Below are 16,351 nucleotides of genomic sequence, written 5' to 3'. Positions count from 1 at the left end.
GGGGTCACTTATAGTCATAGAATATTCAAGTTAGAAGGGACCTATTAGAAATCATTCAGTCTAACCTCATATAGAGGTAAGGAAACTATAGCCTGCTAATTCTCAGTCCTGGCCTCTTTCTGCTGCAGCAGCATACACCCACTCCTACTAGATTCCGATAGTCGATTCCACCCACAGGGCTAGAGTTAGGAAGGTTTTCTAAGACAGGAAAGCACTGATGTTATGAATAAAAGAAACTAGAAAATCGTTTTCCAGATGGCTCTAGATTTTTCTAATCATTGGTGAAGAATGATTAGGCCAAGGCATCTAGCAATATTTGCAAATGATCTGTATCTTTGCAGCAAGGGGTAAAGACATCTTCTGCAATCATCTACCTAGGTAATAGGGAAGAGAAGAGAGGAGACATGGTTGCTCCAAGGGAATGGAATGCAGGGGTGGAAGGGGAAAGAATTAAAGTGGATTTCGTTTGTTTTATCCTCATTATGTTGAAAAAACAACCAGGGCATTGGGTGGCTGGCTTGGGTAATGGGTATGGTAGAGCATAGGTGAAGTCCATGGTTCAAAGCAAGAAGGAGACACCAAAAATCAGGAGGAATGACTTTTAATTTAGGGCACCGGGAGTCAGAAGCTTTGGACCAAAAAAAAAAAAAAAGGTGGAATGAAACTCTTTAGTACCTTGGATAGCTCTTTGGGAGCAAATTGACTCTGTCAGAGGCTGAGGTCTGACTGGGGGCCTTTAATTCACAGACCCAGGACTGCTCAGTTGGCTTTGTCCTCTGGAGGAAGTTCTCTAGTTGTCAGCAGTACCTTTACTCAGTTAGAATAGGCTCAGATCTCCTATGATAGAGAATATTACACATACCTCCAAGTATCCAACATTGGTATTCAATGGGAAGGCAACGTCTTCTGGCCTGATGTGGGACTCTTAAAAGGCATCAGGAGTGGGGAGGAAGAATGTCCTGGAGAGCTACATAACAAGCTGATCAGAGGTAGCCTTTGTGGGATAGTTCACCCTCTGATAACCCTATCCTTTCAGGGCTGGGGATAGGGACTTGGACTATGGCCCCACCAGATGAGAATAGGAGTCAAGTTAGTAGTACTAACTTTATTGCCCCTTTAACAACCCTACAAACACAATAGTACTTTCAAATATTCAGACTGTGTTTGGGGAGGGTGGTATACAAGTCCATTCAAACTTGAGCTTACTCATCCACAGAATGGGGAGAGAATCAGATGTTGTGTTCTCTTCTGTCTTTAGACTCTGAGTTCATCCTCATTCAGTTGCAGCATCTTGGCTATTTTCAGCTCCAGATTTGAATATTTCACTTAGGGCAAAGCTATGAACATAAGATGTAAGTTAAGGAGACTAGGAAGAAGCATGAAATATATAAATTTAGAGACTCACTTAAGATTCATCATGAAGGAGGGGAAGTAAAAGCTATTTGGAAAAAAATTCTTCAAAGGGGAGAAACAATTCCCACTCAGACTGTAAGAATTTAGAAACTGCTCTCCTCCGTCTGCCCTATAGGCTACCGGACTTGGTATTGCTTAATGTATTTTCCCAAATAGATACTGACCTGGAGGGAAAGTTGACTCCGGGTTTCTAAGTTCCATTCCAATAAAAAAGGAAGCCCTGAAGGGTCAGTAAAGTTGACTTTTCATTGAAAATGGTTAGTACTTGGCAGTTTTCTACTGACTTTATTTCCATCCAGAGACTTTTCTGTTAGTTATTAGCTCACATTTATGTACTGCTTTAAAGTTTAACTTCCTCACAACAACCCAATGTAGTATTATTCCCCGATATTGAGATTCAGAGGAATAAAATGACCTACTCTTAATGTTTTGCTCCATTATTGGGCAACATTCACTTAAATGTATTTTCCCTTGTTTATTTTATGTCTAATCAATTTTACAACAAAAAATAAAACTATATAGTATATATATAGTATCAATAGCAACTTATCAACAATCCTAGACACTTATGCTTTTATGACCATATTTTACATACATTTACATGTATGTGTAACTTATCTGGTTTGCCAATGTATATATATATATAGTATTATTATTTCCATTTTCATTTTACATTATTTCGTATATATAGCTATATTTTTATAGTCTTCATTATTTGTGGCAATATAATATCACAGGGGATTTACGTAGTATGCTTAGCCACACTCCAACTACTAAGTGTTGCTAATTTTTTGCTTTTTTAATATAATGCTGTTATAAACTCACAAAACAGCATAAACATATACAAATAAATCTCCTTTTCTTTTTTTCTTGAGATCTGAGTAATGGAGTTATTGGGTCAAAGGCTATGTATGGTCTTATGACACTTGTTGTATATAACCAAGTTGTTGTCTACAAAGATTGCACTGACTTGTAATTCTACCAGCACTGCTTCAGTCACATCTATGGGTCTACCTATGTCCCCACAGTCCTGTCAACATTGTTTTATTATTTTCTTTATTTTTCTGCCAAATTGATAGATGTGAAGTTCTGGTGTTTGGACGTGCATTATTATTAGTGAATAATTGTGAATAATAATTAGCGCATAATTAGTAATGACATTGAACATTTTCAAGTGTTTACTCTTTAGGTTTCCTTTTTGGCAAATAGCCTTTCACTACTTGTCCAGTAGCTCCCACTGGCTCTTATTGATTGGCCAACAATAAGTTCCAATCCAAGCCCCACTTCACGGCCATTGTTTGGGCCCTGATGGCTCGGGGTGAATGTAAATAGCAATTATTTCTGTTTTGGCCAGAAACTCTGAAGGTCTTCCCCTCCCAGATTGATTTTTTTTTGAGGAGGTAAAAGAGGCCATTCCTTGTCTCATTTCTTACCTAGCCTTGATCGCTGAATGGACGGTGCCTCAGTCAAACTGAGACCTGGGAAAGACCAAGGTCTCCCACTGCATCAAGGGCCATATCTAGTTGTCTTCACCTGCCACTGGTCCCAGATAGCTCCAGAGGAGAAAGTGAAGCTGATGACTTTGCACAGCTCACCCTCACTTAAATCCAATTCACTTGCAAGTCATGGCATCACCTCAATAATGCCATCGTCCTCTTCCAGAATGAAGGACAAACAACTGGAGTCTGAGTATTTCTCTCATAAATTTGTATCAGTTCTACTGTGGGATAGGATTTAACCACCTAGGTTCCGATATAATTCAAACCTTAAAAAAATGTATCTGACTTTCATCCTCTTAGATTACTTTTTTTTTTACAGGAATCCAAAATATAAGGATCTGTTTGCAGTGGGACATGGCTCTTGTAAGTTACAATTCACCTCTACATTTAAGGTACCCCAGTTAAACTACCCTAATATTCCCAGCCTCCTTTGTATGGCTAGCACAGACTTATCCTCACAGCTATTCTCCAGGTTTATACAGTACTATTTGTCAAACCCCCACGTGCTGAGAGCAATCATGAGCATGAGATGGCACTTGGCCATCTTCGCTGGCCTTCAAGGTCTAAAAATGATCACCACAAACTCAAGGACATTTCTTTTATGAATAGATTCTTCTTTCACCTCTCTATGTACAGAAATGAAATCAGAATGCTGATAAATAACTTCTATACCTAGATGAAAGCTTACTCTTAACAATCTCTTTTTCTTTTGCCTAATGTTATACTGGGTATATTTTTGCCGAAGTTAAAGTTCCCAACTTTTGTCAGTCTTCTTAGCAACGCAGTCCCTGTCTTGCTGAGAGGGTTACCTATTGCCTCAAGACTGAGGCAATCACTATAACTTTTATGTTGCTTTTATTCATGATTTAATTCTGGATCAGTGCAGTATGGCCTCTATCCCACAACTACAGAAACACTAAGCTAGATTTAAGATGACTCAAGTGGGTGAGAGCGCAGCAGCTGAATTTAGAAGCCTGGTATCCAGGATCAAGGAATTGATAATCTATTCTCTGCCCTGGTCAAAACACACCTGGAGAATCATGTTTAGTTCTGGACGTCCCGTTTTAGGAAGGATATAAAAAAGATGGAGAATGTCCAGAGGAGGGTGACCAAGGTGATAAAAGACCTTGAAATTATGCCATGTAAGAATCATATAAGAATCAGTTAGGGACAATTAGGTGGTACAGTGGATAGGAAACTGGCCCTGGAGAAAGGAAGACCTGAATGCAAATCTGGCCTCAGACACTAACTGTGTGACCCTGGGCAAGTCACTTAATCCCAATTGTCCCCCCCAAGAAATCAGTTGAAGGAACTGGCAATGTCCAACTTGGAGAAGAGGTTTAGGGGGAGCATGATAATCATATTTGCGTAGATACGATAGCTGTCATGTGAAAGAGGAATTAGTTTCATTGTGTTTGGGCCCACAAGGCAAAGCTAGGTATTGATGCAGAGAGGCAGATTTAGACTTCATGTACAGAGAAAGTTCCCAACAATTAGATTCACCCATAAGTGGAATGTGATGGTCATCTGTATTACTCTTAGCAGTTTTCTCTACCTAGACTTCCCTAAGTACATGTCTATTTGATTTCATGCTAGCCCCAGCAATAGCTTTTTAGCTACTGCATTGCAATAAAAGCCTGTGTTTTGGGATAGAGGAGAGAATGGATGGTAAGAGAGGTGGGAAGAGTCTTTAAGCAAAGGTTAGATGACCACTTGTTAGGTATGTTCTAGAGTCTAGACAAGATTTCTTTAATATGGGTTGGATTAGGTAGCCTCGAAGTTCTTTCTGGCTCGAAGATTTTATGGTTTAAGGATCTTCCCTAAAGCATCCTAGATCCAGGCCAGAGTCTTCGGAGATTCAGTCCACTGCTCAGTTATTCTCCTCACTTCTGTCCTTTCTATCTATAAAGGCAAGCTTCCACCCCTTTTAGCCAGTGGGCTGGTGCCCAACTGGCCCAGATCTCCTTCCCATGTCGTGTCATTGGCCATCCCGTTGAGAAATGGTTTCTACATGAAGCACTGCCTTCATGTGTAAGAGTTATTCACACTGTGTATCAGCATCAGTTCCAAAATGTTAATATGTGTTTTGTTTTGTTTTCTGGCACAGAGGACTAGATTCCTTGAACAGAAAAGCCCTTTTTTTCTCTCATAAAAGGGGCAGATAGGGTACTATGGTGACCACTGGGCCTCACAAATGTGCTGTTTGGCTCAAATTCCCTTAGGGCTTCAAGCTGTTTTGGGAATGTTTTTTATTTTTCCCACCAATGAGAACCTGGTGCTTCTTGGGGTCTTGTGGTTTCTGCTGTCTTTGAAGATACCCTTAATGCCTGCTTTGTATCCCACGCTCCCAATGGTTGGATTTCTGCCAAGGAGGAAGTATTGAGTCTAACTCTGTGTTCTATGTTATGCCCCAAACATTATTCAGGTTTGATCAAATGATAGCTTCTGTGTGACAGTGCTTTGCAAAGTTTTAAGCCATATACATTTCTCAAAGAAAATTGGGATGATAATATTCATTACTATTGTTACAGCTGTGATTATGGTCCAACGTGGTTATTATCTACAGCCTCTATTATTTTAAAAAACAAAGTAGTATTTTATTGTAAACTTTAAAACCAACAAAAAAAGAAACAAAATGTAAATGGAAGCACCCATAAAACCACAAAATCTAAGCTACTTCCAATTTGTTAAAATGAATATTACATGTGGATATAAAACCTTCAACAAAATATCTTATTTGCTTTTGTGTGTACTTCTAAGCACTTTTCTATGTACTTATTATATTTGTTGTGTTATTTCTATGCAGTTGGAGTCAATATGTATGGTATTCTGGTTCTGCTTTATTTGTTCAGCATTTGTATATCTTCCCACATTTCTTTGTTTTCCTCGTATTTGTCATTTTTATGGTGTAGTAATATTCCATTACATTGGTAGATTGTAATTTATCTTTAATTCCTCAACTGTTGGGCAAATAGACTGTTTTCATTTTTTCCTTATTACACATAAAGCTTCTATGAATATTTGTGTACAAAAAGGTGTCTCCCTCCCCCACTTTTGGTTGTATCCTAGTATATTTAAGTAGAATAGGTGGATCACCTGGGTTAAAAGATATAAGTTTTCACAGATTTGCTCAATTTAGAGTTGGAATGGACCTCTGCCATCTAGTCCAATCCATTCTTAAAAAGGAATCCCTATTATAACATACAGTCAAATGACAAATAGTCATCCATCCTCTGCTTGAAGAGCTCCAGTGTGGAGCGATGTATTGCCAAGGTGACCCACTCCCTCCGGATTCAGCCCCATTAGGATAGCAAGCCTAAATTTGCTTCTTTGAAACTTCCACCTTTTACTCCTAGTTCTGCCCTTTGGGAACAGATGGAACAAATCTTAATCCCACTTCACACACGAGAGCCCTTCAAGTACTTGAACAAAGCTATTATGTATCCTCTGAATCTTCTCTTCTCCAGTCTAAAGATACCCAATGCTTTCAACTGATTGTCATATCATATGGATTTAAGACTCCTTGTCCTGGTTTCTGTCATCTGGACACTAAAGATGAGCAATGACCTTCCTAAATTTTGGCACCATACTCTAGATATGGTTTGACAAGGATACAGTTTGAAGGGACTATCATCTTATTCCTTGAAGTTAGATCTCTTTTAATGCAGCCCAAGAGTACATTAGCTTTTTTGGCTGCTACCTTATACTATTGATTCTTTTTTGAGCTTGCAGCATACTAAAACTCTCAGATCTTTTTTCAGATGAACTGTTGTTTAAACATGTTTCCCCTACCTTATACTTGGGAAGATGATTTTTTGAACCCAGGTGTAGGACTTTACATTTATTCCTTTTGAATTTCATCTGATTGAGCCTAGTGTAATATTCTTACCTGTCATGATCTTTTTTGATCTTGTATCATCTAGTGAGTGAACTATCTCTCCTTCCCAGCTTTGAGTCATTTTCAAATTTGATAAGGGTTCCATCATGCCTTTATCTAATTCATTGATAAAAATGTTGAATAGCGGAGAACCTGGAGTACCCTACTAGAGACCTCCTTCCAAACTGACATTGAATTCTTCATGACCACTCTGAGTCCAGCCATTCAACCAATTCTGAATCCATTTGATTGTATTATCATCTAATCCATAGCTCTCCAACTTCTCCACAAGAATAAAATGAGATACTCTCTCAAATAATTTTGCTAAAATCTAGACAAACTTTATCCACAACTTCCCTGACCTTGTACTCTTTATTGCCAAATCGCTACCCAAAAAGATTTTAATATGTCACAGTTTTAGTAGTATAATAAGACATCTGTTTTCATGCTGATCAGGCCCTATTAAATTTTATTATTGTTAACTATCTTTATCAATTTGATGGCTACAAGATGGTACCTCACCATTTTTTTAGCCTATATTTCTCTGATTATTAGGAGTTTGAACAATTTTCAAGAGATTATTAGCAAGTTGTGTTTCTTCTTTCCAGACCTGTTTATATCGCTTAACTATGTATCTATTGAATGATAGTGCCCAGACACAAGTAATAGATGAAATTTATATGAACAAATATGTGAAAAAGGATTTATTATATGCATGCTATATATGTTATATATGTACACACATATACATACATGTATGTATGTATATGTATATATATATATATATATGTATTTCTGCTTTGAGATTTTGGAAGCAATCAAGAAACATTAGCTGTGTGCCTACCATGTGCCAGGCATTGTGCAGGAGGGATATAAATACAAAGAATGAACTAATCTTTACTATCCTGGAGCTTACCTTCTTGTGAAAGAGACCATAAGTACATATATAAATAGTTATAGAATAAATGTAATAATAGTTATTAGTAATGGAATCATTTTCTAGTAGTAGAGAATAAGTACAAAATAATTAAATACAAGGTATTTTTAGAGGGAGAGTGATAATTAAACCCATGAGAGCTAGTGAAGTTGCCATTAGAGCATAAGGAGCCTTAGGGAAAAGTCACAATTAAAGAGCGTGGTGGGGATGATAAACCAGCGAAGAAGACTGAACAGTGGTCAGACAGGTAGAAAAAGAACCAGGAGAGCACAGTGTCAAAAACTCAGAGAAGAGAGGCCATCCAGGGGAAAGGATGCAACGGTGTTAACGGCAGCAAACAGGTCAAGAAGAATGAGAACTGAGCCAATAAACTATCAGATTGGCCAATTAAAAGCATTGGAAACTTTGGAGAAAGCAGTTGCAGTTGGGGGAAGAGGTCAGAAGCCAGATTTCCAAGAGGTGAGAAGTATTTACCTCTTTTGATTCTCATTACAATCTGCGGAGGTGAGTACTACTATCTCCAGTTTACAAATGAGAAAGAAAACTGAGTCTTGAAGAGACTGGACCTTTCCCATGACCATACACCTAGTAAGTGGTAGAGACAGGATTTGAACCCATGTTTGGTCCAATTCCAAGTACAGGACGCTTTTCACTGTACCATGTTGCCTTTCTGTGATAGATATTACCCTTGTAAGTTTCTTTCAGTTCTTATAGATTCATTTGATAAATTTACTCCAGTCTTTTTCATTTTCCTTTTGAAATGCCACATTTAATCTTATAAACCTCTTTAATATAATAAATCCATCTATTTGGTCCCCAGTAATTTTTTTTCCATTCGTTCAATACTTTGACAATTCGATATTTGAATAACCCTGGGATCTCATTAATATGCCATCTACTCCAATGGTACAGATTGCAGCCCATCCACATTTTAAGTACTACCCACTTCTGGTGATTCATATGAGCATAGAAGACACTTCCAGAAGGAAGCTAGAAATCATTGCCAAAGATGACAAATCCTTGGGCAATAAACTGAAGACCACAGGGGCACAGGTGGTGTTTTTATCACTGCTGTCCATTGAGGGTAAGGAACGCAAAAGAGAAAAATTTTTCAGAAGTGAACAGCTGGTGAAGAAAATGGTGTCTGAGAGTGGGATTTGGATTTCTGGACCATAACTTAAAATACAGACATGACAAGCTGTTGGCCAGAAATGGCATGCACTTAACAAGGGCTGTTAAGAATGCGTTTATGTGGAGTCTTGCAAATCTAATCAAAAGGACTTTCAATTGAATGGAAAGAGGAAGGGAGAAAACTTCCTACATATATCCAACAAGCCAGATACTACAGAAAGATAGCCACGAGGTAGGAAGAATAGTGACAGTGGAAACACTGGAATGGAAGCTTAATGGAGACAAAATCTAAGAAAAAGAAGCCAGGAGTCAAACTGATAGCCACAGATAGCTATATGTAAATGCCCAACAAACAAGATGAACTAAAGGTCCTAATGCAAGGAGGGAAATTTGACATCGTCGATATGGCTGGAGCTTGGTTAGATGAGACCCACAGCTAGAATCTGGGTCTTGGTGGATGTGTTATATTTAAAAGAAGTAGGTCAAGTAAAGAGTGGGGATTGTGTTATATATTAAGAAGATTTACCCAAATGCTTTCCATTTTGCCTCCCCAAAAGGGGGAGCATTTGGGTGAAAGGGGGCAAAACACAATTGATTTTTGTCATTGTAATATGCACTTAGAAGAAATGGATGAGGAGTTCAGGAATCATATCACAGAGATATGATGTTGTGGTGGGGTACTTCAATTATCCAGACATCTGTTGAAGCTCTCTCTGTCAGACACGAAACAGCTAATAATCATTGCCTTGCCTTAATGAATTCACCCTGTAAAAGGTAGAAGAATCAACAAAAGGGAATTCTATTCTGGTTTTTTTTTTCTCACCAACAGGAAGGAATTGGCTTCTAAGGTGAAAATTATGGGAACTTTGAGGGAAAATGACCACTCCTTCTTAAATGTTATGAGAGGAAAGCTAGATGTTGTTTGACATGCATCCTAAATTTTAGGAGAGTAGTCAGTCGAAAAATATTTATTAAAAACTATGTGCCAGGTACTGCTAGGTATGGAAACAGGGATGTACAAAAACGGGCAAAAATAATGCCTACCCTCAAGGAGTGTTCAGAGGGGTAGAGAAGATAACATGTGCATGAATATATACAAGATACCTACAGAATAGATGGAAAGTAGTTTTAGAGGGGAATGTTTAGCAACTGAAGGAACTATGAAAGGCCTCCTGCAGATTTCAGTGGGTTCAGAGAAAGGATAAATAGGATCCCATAGACTAAAAGTGAGTTAAGGAGATAGGTAGATAGGTAGATAGATAGATAGATAGATAGATAGATAGATAGATAGATAGATGGAAAAGAAAAGGAAAGGAAAGGAAAGGAAGGAAGGAAGGAAGGAAGGAAGGAAGGAAGGAAGGAAGGAAGGAAAAGAAAGAAAGAAACACAGAAACAAAGAAAGAAAGAACAGTAAATGCTTACCATATGCTAGGCACTGTGTCAAGCCAACATAAAATAGTGGAAGTTTGGGGGCACAACTGGACAGCAGGGAGGGAGAAAGGATAGTAGGAAGTGGTGTGGAGGCCTGGGCCTTGGCAAAATGAGGTAAAAGATTATCTGTCAGAAATGGGGGCTGGGGAGAGAAATCCAGATTCCTAGTGGAGTGCATAATGTTTAGAAAAGAGGGCCATGATGCGTGTGTATGTGTGTGTGGTGTGTGTGTGTGTGTGTGTGTGTGTGTGTGAGAGAGAGAGAGAGAGAGAGAGAGAGAGAGAGAGAGAGAGAGAGAGAAATCCAGAGATGATGTACAGTTTTGGTCCTTGGCAAGATGTGAAACCATCAAGAGGAAATTCTGAAGTTACAAAGAGAAATAGTTTTTATGAAGAAGAAAAAGGAGCATCATCTGTAAGGACCAATGTGGATGAATAAGGAATTGGGGAAGCAGCTCGGATGTTTAAAATATACATACAGAGGATGGAAGCAAGGACAGGTAACAGGCTGAATACAGAAGTGTAGCACAATATGCCCAGAATGAACCGAGGCTGGAGTGAAAAATTAAAAATGGCAAAATACTTTTAATTTATCTACATTGGGAATGGAAAGGGAAGAAGCATTTATTAAGTGCCTACTATGTGCCAGGCACCGTGCTGTGTTTTACAACTATTGCCCCATATGATCCTCACAACAACCCTGGGAAGGAAGTGCTGTTACCACTCCCATTTTACAGTTGAGGAAACTGAGGCAGATGGTGCTTGGGTGCCTTGCCCAGGATCACTCAGCTCAGAAGGAAGCGTATGACGCTGGATGTGAAGGAAGGTCTTCTGACTCCAGAGCCAGTGCTCTGTGCACTATGGCTGCCCCTTCTGTCTCGGGAAAAGATGACCCAAGATGGGCCAGAGCAGCTGCTCGGAGTGCATGGCACTCTGTATGATGAGAGGGAAGGTGGAACTGAACAATTCCTATTTAGCTACTGTCTTCTTTGCTAAGGAGAGTGACTTTTGAACAGGAAAGAACAGAACAAAAAGAGTTAACAGAGACTTGATACCCTGTTAAAGGGAAAGAGACGAGTTAGAGCTCACGTAGCCACCTCTGATACTCATAAGAGTATTTCAAGTCACCTGGCCCAGGAAAACAACATCCTCGGGTCCTAACAGAATAGACACCTATGATTTCTAACCCATCATCAATAGTACGTGAAAGATGATGGAAGATTCTTTTTTTCTGGAGAAAGGCAAATTATTTCCCCATTTTCAAAATAGTGAAGTGTAACGGACTCTTCAAACCGTAGGCCAGGGAACTTTTATCGGATTCTTGACAACTTTTTAGAACAGGGGTTCTTAATTTTTGGGTCTGTGAACTTGTCTTTTTAATATTTTAAAAACTATTTCAGTGTAATTTGGTTTCCTTTCTAATCCTGTGTATTTTATTTTGTGCATTTAAAAAAAAAGCACATTATCCTGAGGATAGGCTTCATCAGACTGCCAAAAAGGCCTGTGACACAAAAAAGGTTAAGAACTGCTCTAGAGCAAAATTTTTTAAAATGATGGTTAGTAAACATCTGGAGAATTGATCACAAAGAACTACCCCAGTTTCAGAAAGAATGGATCATGGCAAGCTAATCTTATTTCCGTTTTTGACATGGTTAATAAACTGAGAGACTGGCGAAAGTTTCCATAAAGCATGCCTAGCTTTTAGCAGAGTTTCTGAAAAAGTTCATTTTGTTGTTCTTGTGGGGGGATGGATAGTATAATTAGATGGATACAGAACTGACTCAATGGCTGGATTCAAATAGTAACTCTTCATAATTTGATGTCACTTTGGAAAAAGGTCTCCAGTAGATCCATGCTTGGCCCTATGCTAGGGAGCATTTTTATCAATTACTTAAAGGCACAAGTATCATCCTTATCAAATTTGCAGGTGACACAAAGCTGGTGGGACAGCTAGAACACTGGATAAGAGAGTCCAAAAATATTCTGACAAGCTATATGATTGGGCTGAATTTTAAAGACATGAAACTTATAAGGACAATTACTATCCTATGCTTTGGTCCAGAAAATCAACTTCACGAGTTGGGGGAGGCATAGTTAGAAATTCAACTGAAAAAGATGCGGGTGTTTTGGTGGACAGGTCACTCAAAATATGACTAACCAATGTGCTATGGCAGCCAAATAACCTAACATGGTCTTGGGCTGTGCTGAGAGAGACAGAATATTCAGGAATCTGAAGTGAGAATCTTGCTATACTCTGCCCTTATCAGATGACCTCTGGGGTGTTGTGTTTAGTTCTGGGCACTGTGTTTTAGGAAGACATTGACCATCTAGAAAACACCCAGAGGAAGGAGGGCATTCAGGAAGGTGAAGGGCCTCAAGCTCATACCATTTGAGAATGGGTTGAAGCAACTGGGGTTGCGTAGCCTGGAGAAAAGAAGACTCAGGGGCACATGATAACGATATTCAAATATTGAAGGGCCATCGGTCATATGGAAAAAGAATTAGACTTGTCCTGTCTGGGCCTAAAGGTTAGAATTAGGAGCAGTGGATGAATGTTGTAGAGAGGCAGGTTTAGGCTGTAATCAGCAAGCATTTGTTAAGTGCCCTGATGCAAGGAAAAGCTTAATGATGAAATTCACCCCAGCGTGGAATGAGAAGTCTCCGAAGATAGTGTTTTCTCCCTCCTTGAAGATCATTAAGTAAATGCTGGGTGACCACTTGTCCGAGACGCTATAGAGGGGACTCTTTTAGGGCGTGGGTTAGACTACATGGCCACTGAGGTCCCTTCCGGCTCTGTGATCCTGTCCGTGTTCCTTCTCATCCTCCGCCATCATCGTCCGGACCTTTCCATCTATCCTCCACAAACAGGTGTGTGTGTTGTCCACTCATCAGGATGAGTAAATGCTTTTTCCTCTACATCCCCTCACCCTTCATGGGCCTCGGTGGAACCTCGTGGGCTGCCTGTCTGTTATGTCCCACCCCCATCTCCACCCCTGCCCCTTGAACTCACTACATGACTGGCCCAGCTTTCCTGCCTTTTCCTACCTCTTTGTCAATCTCTTTTATGCACGTCTGATGAGCAGTTCATATATTATGCACTATCTGTACGCAGCACATGTCTGTACTTGGTGACCCCCAACTTTAATCCTTTGTAAGTAAACAATCATTTGATAATGTAATATCTTCTTTGTCTCCACTATTAGGGTAATAATAACAACCGAGGTTTGTATAGCCTTGTTTAAAGTTTGCCCAGTGTCCTACACATGTCAGCTCACTTAATCCTTACAACAACCTGGTGAGGCAGTTGCCGTTACTATCATCTCCATTTTACAGATGAGGAAACCAAAGCTGGGAAAGGTTTAGGGACTTACCTAGGGGGACACAGCTAGTAAGTGTCAGAGGCAGTATTGGAACTCGGCTCTTCCTGACTCTAGACCCAGTGCTGTAGCCACTGTGCCAGCTAATTGTAAAGATAGAATTCTTTTTTCTTCCCATTTTTTCTAGTTTTAAAAACTATTGAGATAACTGACTTTGTCTCTTTCCTCCTCCTCCAATAGAATGTCAGCTCCTAGAGGGCAAGAACTCTTTCATTTTTATTTTTGTATCCACACTCTTAGCACAGTGCCTGACACGTAGTAGGTACTTAATGCTTGTTCATTGTTTGATCCCACTCAAATTTCTCATGGTATATCATGTGGACCTAGACATTTTAAAAAATCATGCTGCTATCTAATTTTCTCAACAAATTTTATTGAATAATGATCCCTTTCCCAACATTCTATAATCTTGGGCATGTCCAACACAAATCCATTTTGTTTTTAAATCTAAATTCTGGATTCCTTATTCTACTTCATTTCGTCTCTCTCTCTCTCTCTCTCTCTCTCTCTCTCTCTCTCTCTCCCTCTCTCCCTCTCTCCCTCCCTCCCTCCCTCTCCCACTGTCCCACCCCCTCCCTCCCACTCCCCCTTTCCCCCTCTCCCCCTTCCCTTTTTCTCCCTCTCCCCCAGAATATAGTTTTTGTCCCCTTATAGTATAATTTGAGGACTGGAAACACAAAGTTTCCTTCATCATTTTTCTTTCTCATCTTTCCTCTACATATTTTTATATATTGCATTTCTGTGTCTTTTCCTACCTAACATTGGGGGCTCTCTGTAATGCTACTTAATCAAGAGGGCAATTCAATGTAGCACAGGGGAACCTGAGACTTTGAGGCCACATGTGGCCCTCTAGGGCTACCCTTGAGGACTTAGAGAGCCTTGAGGCTGAGGGTTCCCCACCCCTGCTAGCCACTCTCCAGGCCTTTGTTCCATTTTCACAAGCACAGCGTTCTAAGCAAAGAAGTAAAAGAAGTGGGGTTTTCTCTCAAGAGACATTAAGGAAGCACCCAGACTTATTGATGTCCTAGAGGAGGAATGGAATGGCCTTGGGCTATGCCTGTGAGCAGTCTGTTTTTGAGCCTCATCATCCTTCTAGCTGTCATTTTAGTGCTCACCACTGCAGTATCCAGAGCTTTAAGGCCCCCTATTCTAGGGGCCTACTTCTCTGCCTACTTCTGACATCTTCTTGGCAAGTTCTGCAAAGGCATGGGTTCCTGCCGGCATTACCATGATGAGCCTCTCACTCCACCCCACTCCCTCTTACGGGAGGGAGAAGGGGGCCTAGGGAAAGGCAGAGATGAAACAGGAATTTCCATGTGAGAGGGTTATGTCCATCTTTGTTCCATTAGAATGAAAGCTCTTCATGTACAGGAGGTCTTCTGGTTGCCATGCCTTCTGGGCACTATGGATCAATCCATCAACAATCCATCATTGATGCTTATGGAACCTCTGTTGTGCCAGATACTGTGCCAAGTGCTGGAGATGCAAATCCCCAAATGAATGAGTCATTCCCTACTCTCAGGAAGGTCATGTTCTTTTGGAGGAGACAACCTGAACCTGTATATGTATGGACAGACTAAATACACCAGACTAGGAATCAGGAGACATGGCTTAGAACCTGGGCCCTGACATTTACTGATAGGGAGACCTTAGGTGAGTCACTTGACCTCATGTCTTAGTTTGCCTTAGTTTCCTTCTATATAAGATGGAGGGGGGCCTGGGGGAGAGGCAGCATGACATCAGTGTTTACAAATTGCTGGTTGTAGTAAGTTTCCCGCAGTCTTTTACCACGTAGGTAGTGTGGTGCAGTGGCAGGGGAGGTGGTTCTGCTTGATGAATAGGATCGGGTCATCTCACAAGTCAGAGGGTTTTGGTTCAGATCCCATCTCTGACACTTTGGACAAGTCGCTTTCTGGGCCTTATCTGTCAGATGGGAGAGCTGATCTAGATGGCTGCTGAAGCCCTTTCCAGCTCAACTGCCAAAGGTTTTTAATTCTTTAAAACCTGTAAATTTAAAAAGGAAACAAACCGGTTCTTTCCTGTATCTTCCACCTCCAGCTCCCCTGGGCAAACCTGAGAGCTGCCCTGCTGAGACCATGCATGGTGGAGCAGTCTGCGGTCAAAAATGTAAAGATTGTTTACCAGTCTGCCACATAGTTTGGGTGGGAAAACACTGAACTAGATGCTCCCTAAGATTGCTTGCAGATCTGATATTTCTGTGGTTCTACTACAATAATATAAAAGGGAATCACGTATGAATGCAGGGCTGTGGAAGGGGTAGCTTCTATATGGGTCAAATCTCAACGCAGTCTAGTTTGGCTCTTCTCAAGGCACAGGCTCCCACTGTTTTTAGGCAAGATTAAATAGGAGGCCCATTAGGAAGCTAAGCATACAATCCCTGAATGGCCATGGGCTTTCCAAAAGCAAGAATACTCCCCCAGACCCCAAGCCCAAGCGCCATTTCCCCTTACCAAGGGTTCTGACCTCCCAGGCCCCTGAGAGAGTCTCCTTCTAATAACCACAGCCTGTGTTCCCTCTGTGAGAACAGAGCCATGAGCTGTGTGAGGCCAGAGACTCATAAGACTGCACAAATGTTACTGCTGTCCATTGTCCACCATCTCCTCCTCCTCTGGAGAACAAGCATTTGGAAAGGTTTAAATCTTTCCCAATGATTTGTCAGCTTCACT

General features: G+C 40.4%; 1 protein-coding gene across 1 annotated transcript in view; it reads left to right on the top strand.

Moving 5' to 3' along the window:
- LOC118832130 (dynein intermediate chain 1, axonemal-like) overlaps positions 1-16,351 on the top strand; it is a 149,270-nt gene that overhangs the window by 118,710 nt on the left and 14,209 nt on the right. The gene's annotated exons all lie outside the window — the stretch shown is intronic.

This window comes from Trichosurus vulpecula, chromosome 9 (genome assembly GCF_011100635.1).
Source record: "Trichosurus vulpecula isolate mTriVul1 chromosome 9, mTriVul1.pri, whole genome shotgun sequence".
Lineage (NCBI taxonomy): Eukaryota > Metazoa > Chordata > Mammalia > Diprotodontia > Phalangeridae > Trichosurus > Trichosurus vulpecula.
This window is presented reverse-complemented; position numbering and strand designations above follow the sequence as displayed.